Here is a 14213-nt window from a genome sequence, read left to right on the forward strand (position 1 = left end):
GCCTTCATTAAGAATTTGCTTGAAGCCAGGGATTTAGCTCAGTGACACTGAGTCTGCCTCGTGCAAGGTCCTGTGTTCGATCTCTGGTACCAAAAAAAAAAAAAAAAAAGAATTTGTATGATTTTCTAGGTATACTTTTTTTGTTATCATAATTTAATTTTCATCTCTATTTGACAGGACCCTCTCCAATTAAAGAAATATAATGGAGGAAAGTGTAAAATAATTGAGTTTATTTTGCTATCACATAAAACTTAACACTATGGCATTCATAAAATAAAATTGACTAAAGCTTTATTTCTCTGAGAAAACACTTAAAAAACAATCTCTAAAAATGGTAATTTAAAAATCTCTCAGGAACCTTACAGTGCAAAAGTTGCCTTTTTGTTAATTCATTATATATTGATGAAAGAAGTGTTTGCCTATTTTTGTCATGACAGCTGTAATAATTTCTGGTTTTAAAATAGGCTGCATACTAAATATAATCCACTAGTTTTTATCCACTTTTAGTTCACAATAAAACTAGCTCTCCACCTTTTCTACTTGCTAGACAAAATGGATTAGAAAGTGCTTTTCGAGTTAATTTTACCAGAAGCTGCAGAGTGCAAACTGCACATTCAGCCACACAGATTTCTAGACTTTTAACTGTGCATATTTAACTGTGCCAGGGATGGTATTTTGGAAACATTAAACCAATGTATTAATGACATTCTCTAAATTATGTTTCTTTTTTCTAAGGCCAACCCAGAAATTTTATTGCCCTAGATCAGGAAATGATAATTATTTAGCTTGGAATCAAAGCTTTGTGGTGAGTAAATAGATTTGCTAAATTCTTTGAGGACCTATTTCACATTTCAAGGACTAAGCCTGGAGACTCACATGCCAAATTCTCCCCTAGTTCATGAGGTTTGCTGCTGTGTGGCAAAAGGGCTTAGTACAAAAGGAAAAGAGGACAGCGCTCTGTTGCTGGGAGCTGAGGATGGCAGGCTGCGAAAAACTACTGACAATACATCTCCATTTCTCGATTTCACTCTCTGAGCAGTCAAGTACATGGAAGCTCGAAGGAAGGGCAACCTCAAATTTCATATGTGACCCACCATGCAAGCTTGCAGAGCTCCCGCTCACCCACCTCAGGAGATCGCAGCTATCAGCCTTGAGGAATGGCTTTCCCGGGCTCTTCTTGGTTTAATAGGCCTGGGTAGAAACCATGAGTTCCCATTGCACCAGACCCCTTGTCCCCCAAAGCAGCTGAGTTGAGAGCTAGCATACATGGTGTCTCCATGAGAAGAGGCTAGTGTAGGCTTTCCACCTGGTTGTTTCATGGGAAAAAGCAGAGACTCTACAGCGCTAAGCTAAGTGGAAGTCAAGTGGATCATGCCAAGATGAAAGGTGCCCACATCTGCCCTACTGTCCACAAGGCCAAGAGATAGAGGACTTCACCCTGAGAGAGGGGATCTACCGGACCCCACTTCGGAAGATACCAGGTCTTCCCTCCCACTCCAAGACTGGGAACACACTCAGACACCAACTTGACAGAGTGCCCAGAAGTGGACAGAAGGTTTGAGAAATCTGGGAGACCAAGCCTGTTTTCTTATACTGACAGCATTACCTAAAAGGGTGGCTTTAATTATTGGATTGGACTGAATTTTAAAATGCATAGGACTCTAAATTTATAAGAGAACCAGAATAGCTATAGAAAAAAATAATGAAGCTGTTTTCCAGACACATCCAAGTCGCTGTGTGAGTGAAGTCAGTGTTACATAACCAACACAAAGAAGAAAGTTTCTGCAGTAAAAAGAATGCCCCCTGCAAACACACATTCCTTCACACGCAAAAGCCCACAATACAGTGTTTGGTGAGTCAATGGGTGTAGGTTTTTAACCCTACAATGGGTAACTGTATGTTGTTTTTCCCTCTCCTATTTGCTTTCCTCCTATTTAAATGAAGAAAGGAAATTTTAATTAGTAAAGGATTAAAGTTAACTGGATTTTAATTAATTGAGGGTTCAGTGTGTATATGTATTATGCTAAAAATGTTTTCACTAAGTACTTATTTTTACTTACATGTTACACATGTGCTTTTAAAAAGCTTTTCATCACACCCTTAGAAACCTTTCTTTTCCTGTACTAATTTCAAATTTTTCAAACATGAATGCTAAGCATAAAGTTAATTATTTTAAAATTTTGAGTTAATGACCACCTACAACAAAACCTGTGTTTCTACTTGAACTACCATAAAGCTCAGAGTTAAGTCTGAACGTGAGCTGATAAAAGATCTTTCTCAGATTTTCTCATATTTATCTCTTTGCTCCACCTGATTCATCTTTGTTTTAGTTTATGTTTAATTAGTTCATGCTAAATATTTCAGCATTTTTAATTGTTTTATGTTCCTTGTGGACATCACCAAAAACAAAAACAAAGATGATGAAGGAGGGGAAAAAGAAAGGAGAGAGGAAAGAAAAAGATTCTTGCAGAAAGGAATGGCAGGGTCATTGCTGAGCAACACTTTATAAACAAGAAGGGAATCAGTTGGAGCCCGGTGGTTGGTTGGATGATACTCACAGGCCAGAGAAAAGAAATAAGATAGATCCAAAACGAAGATTATGGAAGTGAGAAAGGAGACAAGGCAGTAAGTTTCATTACCATTTAGATGAAGGACAGAAGAGATCAGAATGCTCAGTGATCTGGGTTTGGAGTGATTGTGATAGAAGTGGAATGTCAGAGATACAGTTTGAGCCCGGCTGGTCTTAGAAGAGGTATGAAGATAAGTTAAAGGGGAGAGTGGCACTAGAAGTGCCAGCATGGTTCTAGCTAGTTTACAGAAATCTCTTTATAAGTTCCTATCCAAGAAGAAAAAAGAAATAAATTTTCTAGGCATACGCTGGAAGATGCAACTTTCCATATCATTTTATAGTTATTTTCTCTATTGTTAGTTAACATTAATGATTATCAATAATCATATTCTTGGCATCTAGCATAGTCAGTTGTCCATTTCAAATTGTCCATCATCTTTCACTTTTGAAGAAGTAAAGATTCCGATACACTCCAAAATCTTATAATGACCATTCTCTTTATACAATTTAAAACAGCAACAGTGACTCCTGGCATTTGGAGCAGTTTCAAATAAATAAATAAATATCTTGCTTGATCCTTATAGGAAAACTATGTTTCTGAGAGGTTAAACAAATTGCCTGGAATTACACATCTAGTACACAGCACTATCAGAGCTCGGCCAGTTTCTTTTCACCACTCCCATTGCTTTCAATGGATTGATTAATTGAGAGTGATTAATTACAAGCAGCTGGAACCTGTGTTGTTGAGGGTCTATTCTTCACCATGCTCCCAACCAGATCCACTCATATGTTACACTGCCCCCATTCCCAGTTTTCTCCTTTAACCAAATAGATGGTAGAAGAGAGAAATAATGAAGGAAGAGAGTGGCATATGTGATGCATTTAAAAATTGGACAGATAAAATTTAAGCATATATTTGCTGAAAGCTCCTGGGGAAAGGAAGTCCTTTAGTAGCTACCGGAGGTCATGAACACGAAAATGGGGCACCTTGGATGTTTTCTGCTGGCCCCTGTCCTGTCACTGTGGGTGGCTCTGGAAGGTGAATGGAAAGAAGAGGAGTCACGTTTCAGGGACAGAATAGAGTTGCCTGCACTTCACCTGTCCGGTAAGAGGCCCCTCCCAGCCCATCGGGCCCATTTGAATTGGGTTTTCTGCTGCTTGCAACCAAAATATTTGAATGAGTGTACAAGAGAAGAGGGGAGGTGCGGAGGAAAGCAGTATGCTCTTTCCTAAGTGTTTCTGTCTGGTGTGTAAAGTCATTAAAACAATATCTACCGGCATTTAATTCTATTACAGTTTAAATGTGCATGACGAACATTTATATCACATGAATGTGTCCGCAAGAAGTGGACACTCAGGTCTCCACCACGCACGCAGGACCTGGCAGAGGCCTTGGCAAGGGTTGAAGGGGGAACAAAACAGGCATCTTCACACCACAGGGCTGAGTGTGTCAGCAAACAGCTCATCTGGCTTATAGGTGCCAGACGCAGGAAACGCCCGGAAAGTTAGAGGAGCAGGGAGTATACCAGTGGGACGTCCTCTCAGTGGATCTCTGCTCAAGGGGGAAAGTGGAAGTTTTCTGCCCACATACTGGGCATTCTGCTTCTATTTTATAGGCTGTAACACACCCCAGGCCCCTTTCTTCACTAAAAGGCAGTGGGGAAAAGAGATTTCACCAAAGTACAAGGCGGAATGACCCACAGTGCAGTTCTGGAAGACAGCCAGTCCCCAGCACTGATGAGGTCCCCCTTCCCTACTGTGGGGTGGACGCCCATAGAGGCTCAGTGACACCAAGCACTGCAGTACTGGTGTGCACGGTACAGAAGCGGAGCCACTGCAGGTCAGGTGGGCAGGCAAGATGCTCCGGGAAAGGCTGAAGTATAATTTCAAGCACTGCCGAGTTGTCTTGGAGTGTGGGAAACCACAGGGGTAAACAGGCCAAGCTGGCGTGCAGCAGGCAAATGAGGCAGGACTTGTTCACTCTGACCCCAAGAGAGAAACCAGATCACAGATCTGGAGCAGTTGGCATGGCACCCCAGTTCTACGGGATGGGATCACTCTGTTAACTGCTTCCTGCGTGCCTACTATGTGTCTGCTTCCTGTGTGCCTACTGTGTGCCACACACTCTGACACAGGAATGTGCTGAATGTGACCGCAAGGGAGCACAGTCATTTCCCCTGTCCATACGAAGCTGGAGCCAGCTCCAATGTGTAAATATCTATACATAATTTTACTTTTTTTCATGACTATTCATGTTTTATTTGAAATCCAAGCTCACATCATGGCAGCAGTGAGATCTTTGCCTATCCTCCTCTCCCAATTATCTCTAACTTCTAGGGGCTTAAAATGCGAGGACTCTGGAGAGAGAATTGGGCAAGGAATCCAGAGGTCACTGCAGTCACCACTCCACCCTGCTCTCAGGGACCTCCCTCCCTCCATGCTGGTTCCCACCTGTCCTCATCCTCCCCAGGGAAGTGAGGCACGCCTGGGACCTGCTGTCTTACAGTTCTTCTCTGCTTCTTCACCTTTCCGGGCACCCGCCAGAATGGAAACTCACCTCTCTCAACTATCTTATTCCACTGCAAAGCCACATTCTTCTTTGGGCATATGAGGGACTTTTCCATGAAAAAAGGACACACAAGCCAGATCTTGCAAACTGGGGAGGAATCCACCAAAAGAAGAAAGGAAAAAAGGACCAAGGATTGGAGCAAGACTTTACAAATAGGAAACATTAACACAACACACTTTACAGGTCAAGAGATTGTATAGGCTTCAAGGTCATTATCCGAATGGAAAAATAAACCAGCATTATATTTTGTGTTGTTAAATATCTATTTTAAATGTGCATCCTTTCTCTCATTTTGAAAGTTAAAAAAGAAAGCAGAAAGTTTTATATAAGAAAAATGTAACCAATAGTAGGGCCCCAAATCAGAGGTTTCCCCTTGGGCTGGGGATTTAGCTCAGTGGTTCCAGAATCCGCCTCGCAAGCGCAAGGTCCCAAGTTTGATCCCCGGTACCAAAAAAGCAGAGGTTTCCCTTTTCTCTGCTCCAAGTTCCTATTTGAAGGGAGATTCCCCCTAGAATAATTGAGTAATGGAGTAGCTCACTGTGTATGAAGAGAGGTCCTTAACAATGCTACCACCTCTGAACTTAAAATTCTATGTCACACAGCAGGTTTGATTGAGTGTTTTGTCAAAGAAACATGGAGACACACTGGGCATCTCCCATCAGCATTCAATATCCTAGGAGCACTTTGTCTGGCAAATTTGACCAGTGCAGGTTTAACCTCTCTTTACTTCTCTGTGAGTTGCAAGTGTGTGAGAGTGCTCTGGAGAAGAGAGCCCCAGGAACACGCATCACTCTTCCCCTCTTACATTCTCAGGGTCCAGGCTTTGGGCATGCTCACTGCCTCTGACAGGGAGTGCTACTGAAGTCTCAACTCTACATAAATAGTTTAAAATAAAAAGTTGTATAAATATCAGACTATGCCAATGATGCGGTTGGAGGGGGAGTGCTAGACACACAAAGTAAATTAAATGGGATCTACTTTTGTGGGGTAAAAGGCTACTTAGACTGGTTATTATAGAGAGAATTTTGTTGTGTGGTGGGACAGCACGTACCCATGCGGCTAACCTACAACTGGTAGGAGAAACAAATCCCACCCATACCTAGGAGCGGTGCCACAGCCAGACCACAATTCCTGTGAGGGATGAACTTAATTTGCTGAAAATGAAGGCCAGCCTCTGTTGCAGCTCATTAGCTGGTTACAGACACACTGCGAGAAAAGAAAGTGGAATTTAGTCGATGTTCCAACTTCTACATGTGCTGTGAATAAAACAGACTATTGTTTTTTTGATAAAGAAGTATTGTTTTGAATGTGCAGATTGGCTAAGGAGAGCCAGCAGAATTTTTTGGCCAAATATAGTCTCTTGCTCACTCCTAAAAATCCTAGCTTTCAAATTAGGAGCTGAAGTCATTGAAGAAAAAAAAAAAAGTTTACATTCCTGTAGCCTGCTGCAGCAAAGCCAAACAAATGTTTGGCTTAAAGCTCACTTACATCTCTTTCATGAGCCTTTTCTTTAACATGGAAGTCTGAAAAATACCATTTCTTTTATTGAGTCATTTAATGCCAAGTGGTGTGTGTGTGTGTGTGTGTGTGCGCGTGTGTGTGTGTGGACACGCACACTCAGCAATGGTACTATAGGGTCAGTGTAATCGTTTTAAAGTATGTGGGTCATATTTGAATTTAAAGAAACCATGGTTTTACAGCTTCTGGCATAATTTAGGTCACAGTCACAAACTGATTTTTTTAAGCATCATTAACCACTGAATGGACAAGGGATGCGTTATTTTCAAGGAGTTTCTTTGGTGCCAGTTCAGGCAATAAAAACCTAAGGACAGGGTCAGACTGGGAGGGTAATTTAGTATGCAGCGTCCTCCCAATGCACTTTTTTTTTACCAAAAAAATGCATGCCTCTTTGCATTGAGTCTCTGAGCCCAAAGTGGCAAATATGGAATGACAGCATCGGTTTGTTGGAATTGGGCATCCAAATGGCTAATTTCTGGACAGTTCACTGGACTAGTGATTGATACTTTAAGGAGTCCTTAGAGATGTCCAAATTGTAGAATTCAATTTGCACTGGTCTAGTAATTTTTAGAATCACAGGTAGTCTCCCTGCCATGTTCCTAATAATAAGTCAGCCAACTGTTGCTATAATACAGGTGACTTTTGTTATGCTAATAGAAGTCACATGAAACAAATTCCAAATGGGAGAGGGGAAAATGAAAAGGTTTAAGTCAAGTCTCTTTATAACCTGGCTATTAGCAGTCTGAGCCCAAGCCTGAGGAAAAGCAGACGGAGGGAGCTCTGCGTACATCACTCTCATTGCCCCCTCTTAGCCCTCCAAACTGGGAGGGTTTTTGTTTGCAGAAGTAATTTGCTGTTTCTTAAGTGCACAGCATCAGTGTGTTTGAGATGTGAGCAGAGAATACAGATACCTGCATGGCCAAACCACTTCATGATGGGCAGCTGAGGCCTCCTGAGATCAATCCTAGTTCCCTTCTCACTTGCAAACTTGAACAAATGCATTAAGTACTTTCAAAGAGCAATTCTTATGTGGAGGGAAAAAATGAAGCATTTACTATAAAATAGCATTTGCATGCTGATTTTCTCAATATAACATCCACAAATTCTGATTTGGAGGTTGCATTTATAGCTTTCCCAAAGTCTGTCTTCAGATGTTATTCTTTACGGTAGCATTAGCTTTACATGCAATGTTGTCAGTATAATGGTGAGCATATTAACATCCAAAAAAAGCAGAAGAAATGTGTTTATTGTAGATTTTCCCAGGTAGCCTATATGTCAATTCTTGTACTTTTGATGAGTGTTTTAATATATTACCATCTACCAAAGAAGGTTTTTGATTTATATCAAAATCTCTGAGAATAAAGTCTAGGAAGGCCATAAGAGGAAAGAAGAAAGTCACCTTTTAAAGGAACAGATAAAGATGACCTTCAGTTCTGCCACCTCACTAATGGGTATGTCCTAGACATTCATTTTCTCAAGACATATTAGTTCCGTAAACTCATGAAGTGTTTTGATTTTAATCATCTTTATTAAATATTTTCTCATGCTTTATAATTGCCCTTACCTACATTAAGACAGGTTTTAGAAGAAACTTTTACATTTTCTGTCTTGTGTCACCATTGTCAATATCCGCCATTGTATGATTCGTGTTCTGTTGACCCTTCCAGTGGACCGCTTTCTCTTTCAGTTCCACATTCTCAGTGCCGACTTTTCTACCACTGTTCCTGTGTCTAGTAGCATTTCACACTCTTCCTTCTGACCTATTCTGAGATAGAAAAAGAGATGCGAGCTTATTAAAAAAAAAAGATCTTAGGTTGATAACAATTTATGCTAAATAGTTATCAATATGACTCTGGGAAAAAACATAGTATATAAATTCCCTAGAAGTTTTGCAGCTACATTTTCTGCCCAAGAGTTTAAATTGTGCAAGCAGCAGTACTGAGATGAGTGTGGAGCTATTGAAATGCGCAAGTCCTAACCACCTCTGGGCTACTTCAGAAAGTCGAGGAATGTTTTACAATGGAAATTCTAACCACCAAAGGAATGTTGCCTTGAAGAGCATGCAAATTTTGAGACTAAGTTATATCCTGCACATCCTAAACCTTACCTCAGATTTGAAAACAATTTTACAGTTTTCAAATGACTTCCATATAATGTACTCTTCCATTTTACCATCTTAACATGAAAGCATTTGGCTTTTTCAGGTAACAAGGAACAGGAACATATTCCAGTTTCTTGAGTTAGGATAAAGTATGGAGAAGGTGGAGAATGCAGGCATCTTCCCTACAAGCCCCACAGATGCTGGTGTCACTCAGGAAGAGGAACCTGCTAGGAGCACCGTGAGTGAGTCACCACCCGGCTGTCCCTCTGTCACCTCATTGCCAGTTGAGTGGCATGCATCTTCCTTTGCTGTGGCTTCAGCTTTATTCTCATCTAGTTTCTTATCTTAGTATGCTCTAAGCAATATAAAAAATTTCAATAAAACATTTTAACCCATGTAAAATATTTTTAGTTTTCAGTCTTCAAATGTTAATTAAAATATTAAATTAAATATTAAAGGGCAGTCATGCATCATTCCATGAGGAAGACACGTTCTGAGAAGTACGCCATTAAGTCAGTTTGCTTTTCTGTGAGCATCAGACTCTATTTACACCAACTAAGAGGCTACAATGTCACTAGGACATACAGGACCACTGCATCGACTGCCCATCACTGACAGAAACAGCATTAGGTGTCGGCACTGAATTTCATTTTCTTTGATTTTTACTGATACACATTTCTAGTACGTAATGATTACATTCCTTGTGGGAAGTCGGTACATGTACAGAGCACATCTTGATTCATTTTTCATCCCTTTTCCCTCTTCTTCACGCTGCCTCCAATTCCTGGTCCCCTTCCCATTTGGAAAAGGTCTATTTCCCCGTTTCCTATTCACTACCTTTTATTTCACTTTCTAAATTATGTGTACTTTGGGTTTCTTATATAAGAGATACCATGCCACATTTAGACTTAGGTATCTGATTTATTTCAGTGTACATTATGGTCTTAAGGTACAGCTGTATTTTAAAGTTATTAAAGTATTAAAGTATAAAGAACTAAATATCATATTCTTGCAATAGCCCAAAACAGAGATGGTACCCCCCCACACACACACACACATTTAGTCATAGACAATGTATTTCAGTAATGAAAGTAATAAGCATTTTGGTGTGAAACATTTTTTGGTAATCCACAAGTAACTTTACCTATTCTCCCTGAGGTTCCACATGATCAGTGTTCATTTTAAAGTTCAGGCAGGGGTGGTTATTATGTTTATTTAGGCAAACAAAAAGGAACCCTTTAGGTATTGACCTAAAATCTTACAACAAAAGGTCACCTTCTAGTGTCCCGGTGGTGTTAACTACAGACTGACCGCTCTCTTCTATTAGGTCCCTTCACCTAAGAGATGACTTTTCATGGAAGAGACACTCAAAAAAAATTACAGAAAACACAATGAAAAATGAGTGAGGAGACATTTTTCAGGGACATAAAAGTTAAGGAGAAGCAATAACACGGTGGACTCCTCACCCTGGATGAGGGAACAGATAGTCATCCGTCCACTCGTTTCCCTCCCCTAGTCTGCTTTTGTACAACTCTAGCCCTGGTATCTTGAGAAAAGGAGCCACTCAGAAGGAAGTGTGGTGGAAATTTCCAAAATGCAGAGTCTGTTTGGAGAAAAACAGTGAGGACAGGCTTCTATATTTAATGACAGGGCTGGAGCTGCCTGTCTTCTGTGGCCACCAGCTCTGTGCGGTACACTTTGGGGAGTTGATGGTGGTATCATCCACTCCAGGGATGAAGCACTCCCTTCCCTTCGGTGCTATTTATTCTCAGCTTATGCACACAAAGAGCAAAGAAAGTTGTCAACAGCGCATCCAGTTTACACACTGACCGTTGCTGAGCCAGTGGATTAAAGGGAACCAAGAAGTCCTTGTATCCTGAAGGCCCTTCCTCGACTCATTCACACACCCAAATATTGACTCTGCACCTACTATGTGCCAGGCATAACAACAGAAGAAGTTAGTCAGGGAAACATGTAGAGCAGAGCCACAGCACTGGTAGAGGGGAAAGAAGAGGAAAAAATAGTTTGTGTTCATATAAATAAAAGAAGGGATTCTTCTCCTGGTATCCTGTAAAAATGTGTGACTTCTCCTCTAAATTCTCTGTCATATTAAAAAATGTTTCTTTCTGATTTGAGCCTGAATAATTGTAAAGAAACCCCCATTTTGGTGGGGTCCTTATTGTTCTACCCAAAATTGTAGTAGTAGTTGGAGCATATATCAGTGGGATTTCTTTAAAATAATTCAGACCCAAACAATACCAAACCGATGTATTGCAAGAGCAGAGAATAATGGATACAAAGATTTGGATGCCTTCTATGAAAAAAAAGGTAAATATTATAATTATAAAACCAGTCATTTGCCAATTTTATAACTAGAAAATAAACAGATTAAATTGAATATTGTCACAATTTCTAAATTCTCAAACTTTAAATATAATAGTTTGGGAGTAGAATTGGAGGAGAAAGAAAGACAAGTTGTTGTTTGTTGTTGTTGTTGTTGTTGTTTTAATCTGGAATTTGAAGGAATTGTGGATCCTTATCTTTAAAAATGAAGCCCTGCCCTTAGAGGGAAAAATGTAGTCGTTCTGGCCCATGGTAGACTGTTGTAACATCATTTTGTGAATTGGGACAACAGAAATAGCACTTGTTCAGAAAATGTTTTCAAGTCATGATTTCTAGAAGTCACCCCACTTATCACTGTTTCAGAATATTTTTCTTCAATCCATTAAAAGTAGGCTTTGCCTTTATGCTGCTTTCAAGGATCACAGAGGTTCACCCACAATGTCAGACTACAATAAACTCCAGCATCATGTGAACCACTCAATGATACTGGCTTTCCTTATTGCCTTTCAGTTACACCGTTCTAAATGCAATAAAGGGGAAGTTGTTCTGAATGGAACAGAGAGAGAAATGAGTATCTTTCCCAGAGCTGAAAAGTCAGACTGTCATACGCTAACAGCTTAGAGGAGAGTTTCTTATAATGATGGTTGGTTGTGCGTATTTGGACATCTGAGTAACCTGAAAAGCATACACGATAGCCTATTTCAAATCAGGATGGTTTTTATTTGCCACGCATTCCACAAGGTGCAATAAAGTGGTGCTCTCACCAGCTGCAAATGCACTGATGTGCTTTTCTAGAGAGCAAAGCCAAAGTGGCACCAGAGAGAACTAGTGGCCACTTGCTCTGCTGAGCAGACCCTGTGAACTTGAGGAGCTTCCCCTGCCAAACTTGCCTGACTCTCAGCAACAGGTCAGAGCCCTAAATCCAGGGATGTTGTCTCAGAACTGCCAGTGAGGCCCTGAATGAGTGCCCGCAGGTTGCACAAACCTCGGGTCAGTGCAAATCAGTTCTCTGTACACCTCAGCCTTCAGGTGAGGCTCCTAACTGGGGAGGAGGAGCACCTACCACAGCCTGGTTTTCTGCGATTTCCACACATTCAAGCTGGAAATCAAGGGAGGCACCTCTGATCTTTGTGGGTGATGCTAGGCTCATTCCAAACATAAAAGTCAGATCTAAAATACTTGGAGTGCATAATGGTGATTTTACATACGGTCATCTGTTTATTTTAAGATGAAAAGAGAGACTGTCAGACAAATCTAACCTATAAATACAACTAACCCCAGTGATTATTTTAAGTGTTTCCTCTACCCTCAAAGAAAAAAAAAAAAAAAGAGGGAAAAGAAAAAAGGCTCAAAGAAACATTTCCAGGGTAATTACCCTTCATATTCTGAAGTAACTTATCTTGAGAATATGAATGATTCCTATCCAGCTCATATGTTGGATAGTTTCTTGCAGAATTCCCACTAACGATCCCTTTGCCTCATACTTAAAATAAACCCATCTATTGCTTCTCCAAGAAAGAAAATAACAAAAATCTCAATGGCTGCAGGGAAATGACGCCCTGGGACATGAGTGAGTCATCTGTACCTCTCCAGGCAGATGCTCCCTTCTCTGAAAATTCGCTCTAGGCGTGATGTGCTGGGTTGGGGCAACTTGCGTGTCTGCTTTACTCCATACACAGGACAGGCCGAGGGACTCGCGCTTTAAGTTCATGCCCGGGCGGAATTGTCTTCCTCCTCCGCAGGCAAGCTGCAGACCCACAGGACGGAGTTTATTCCGAGGGTTACAGCCTTTTATTGGGACTGTCTTTTCATTCGTGTGTATTAATTCTGCAAAATGACAACGCCCATCCTGTGCCTTTTCTCAAAGCATGCTTATTATAAAAAATAAAATATCCACATTTTCCTGTATCTTTGATAGTTTATCATTAATGTTTAAGAAGTCACACTGACTTCACCAACTTTATTGCTATTTAGTAAAAGTTCATTTGTTGGAAACATTGTAAAGATTGTAATGATTAAAATCTACCAATCTCATCAGTAATTTTACACATAATATACTCCTTTAGTAATACTTTACTTTTTTCTTTTCCATTCTGTTATTATTAAATTTTTAAGAGATGCAGATTCTATGATTTCTATGTATAGGGTAGCTCAAATCTAATGATTGATTTACTAAACTACTTTTTTTTAAAATCAAAAGTAATAAAACATCTACTACTTATAAAATGTTTTACTTTATATCAGTGAAATTAATAACAATATTATAAAGTGAATACAATATCGCCAGAGTTTTTTTCAATGTTTTCTCCAAAAAATTCTTCTCATGTGATTATTAAACGTTCAGTTACTCTTATGTAAAAAAATAAAGCTACCAGTATTCATAGGACTCTTTCAAACTGAGACTCTCCAGTCTGCCCAGTTCTAGGCAGTGTATTTTCTGACACATGTTTCCAGAAATACAATAGGAAGCATTATTGAGTGTGTTATAAATCCTCCTTGAAAATCTCGGTGCTTTGCATTATCTGTAAAAATCCAAAAATACAATAGAAAAACAAGAAAATGTATGTACACAGCCATATGCTGAGCCAAATACAATTAAATTCATGTCAAAAACCATTTATTAAACGGCTGTCTCAGTGGGATTAGCTCCTCCCATAGAGACTGCAGCCCGGCTGCTGACCACAGACAGATAGGCATCATCTCAGCACCTCCATTCCAAGGAGAAGCAGAGCCAAACATCTTGAGAAATCTCTGTGGACAAAAATACAATGTAAGAGCCACAGGAATCTAGGGCTGAAGGAACTCCAGGGGTCACACCTACTTTTACGGAATTAAACAGAAGAGTTGGAGAAATCACAACATTTTTAACTAAATTTATTTTTAAATGCTACACAGAAAAGTAAAAATTGTATATATTTATGGGGGAATCATGCCCTGTGTCCTTCCTTACACATATGCATGGTGTAATGTTTAAATCAGGTTAAACATATCTATCTCCTCAAACGTTTGTCATTGCTCTTCAACAAAAGCATTCAAAATTCTTTCTTCAAGCTTTCTGAAATTTACCATGCATTATTGCTTTCTGTAGTCACCCTACAGTGCAATAACCCATC

The 14213-nt window shown here is 40.0% G+C and overlaps 1 long non-coding RNA gene across 3 annotated transcripts in view; it reads right to left on the minus strand.

Moving 5' to 3' along the window:
- LOC147826616 (uncharacterized) overlaps positions 1 to 14213 on the minus strand; it is a 125623-nt gene that overhangs the window by 80404 nt on the left and 31006 nt on the right. For 2 of the 3 annotated variants that reach the window (XR_015438982.1, XR_015438981.1), the window contains exons 3-5: positions 8221 to 8421; positions 6238 to 6344; positions 5127 to 5225 (exon numbers count right to left, since the gene is read on the minus strand). This is a non-coding gene — a long non-coding RNA (uncharacterized LOC147826616). Of the gene's footprint in view, positions 1 to 5126; positions 5226 to 6237; positions 6345 to 8161; positions 8422 to 14213 lie in introns of those variants that run through there. The other variant, XR_015438980.1, reaches the window with a different exon arrangement.

This window comes from Heterocephalus glaber, unplaced genomic scaffold, assembly GCF_053883595.1.
Source record: "Heterocephalus glaber isolate CG9 unplaced genomic scaffold, H.glaber_assembly_v1.0 deba00001465, whole genome shotgun sequence".
Taxonomy (NCBI): Eukaryota; Metazoa; Chordata; class Mammalia; order Rodentia; family Bathyergidae; genus Heterocephalus; species Heterocephalus glaber.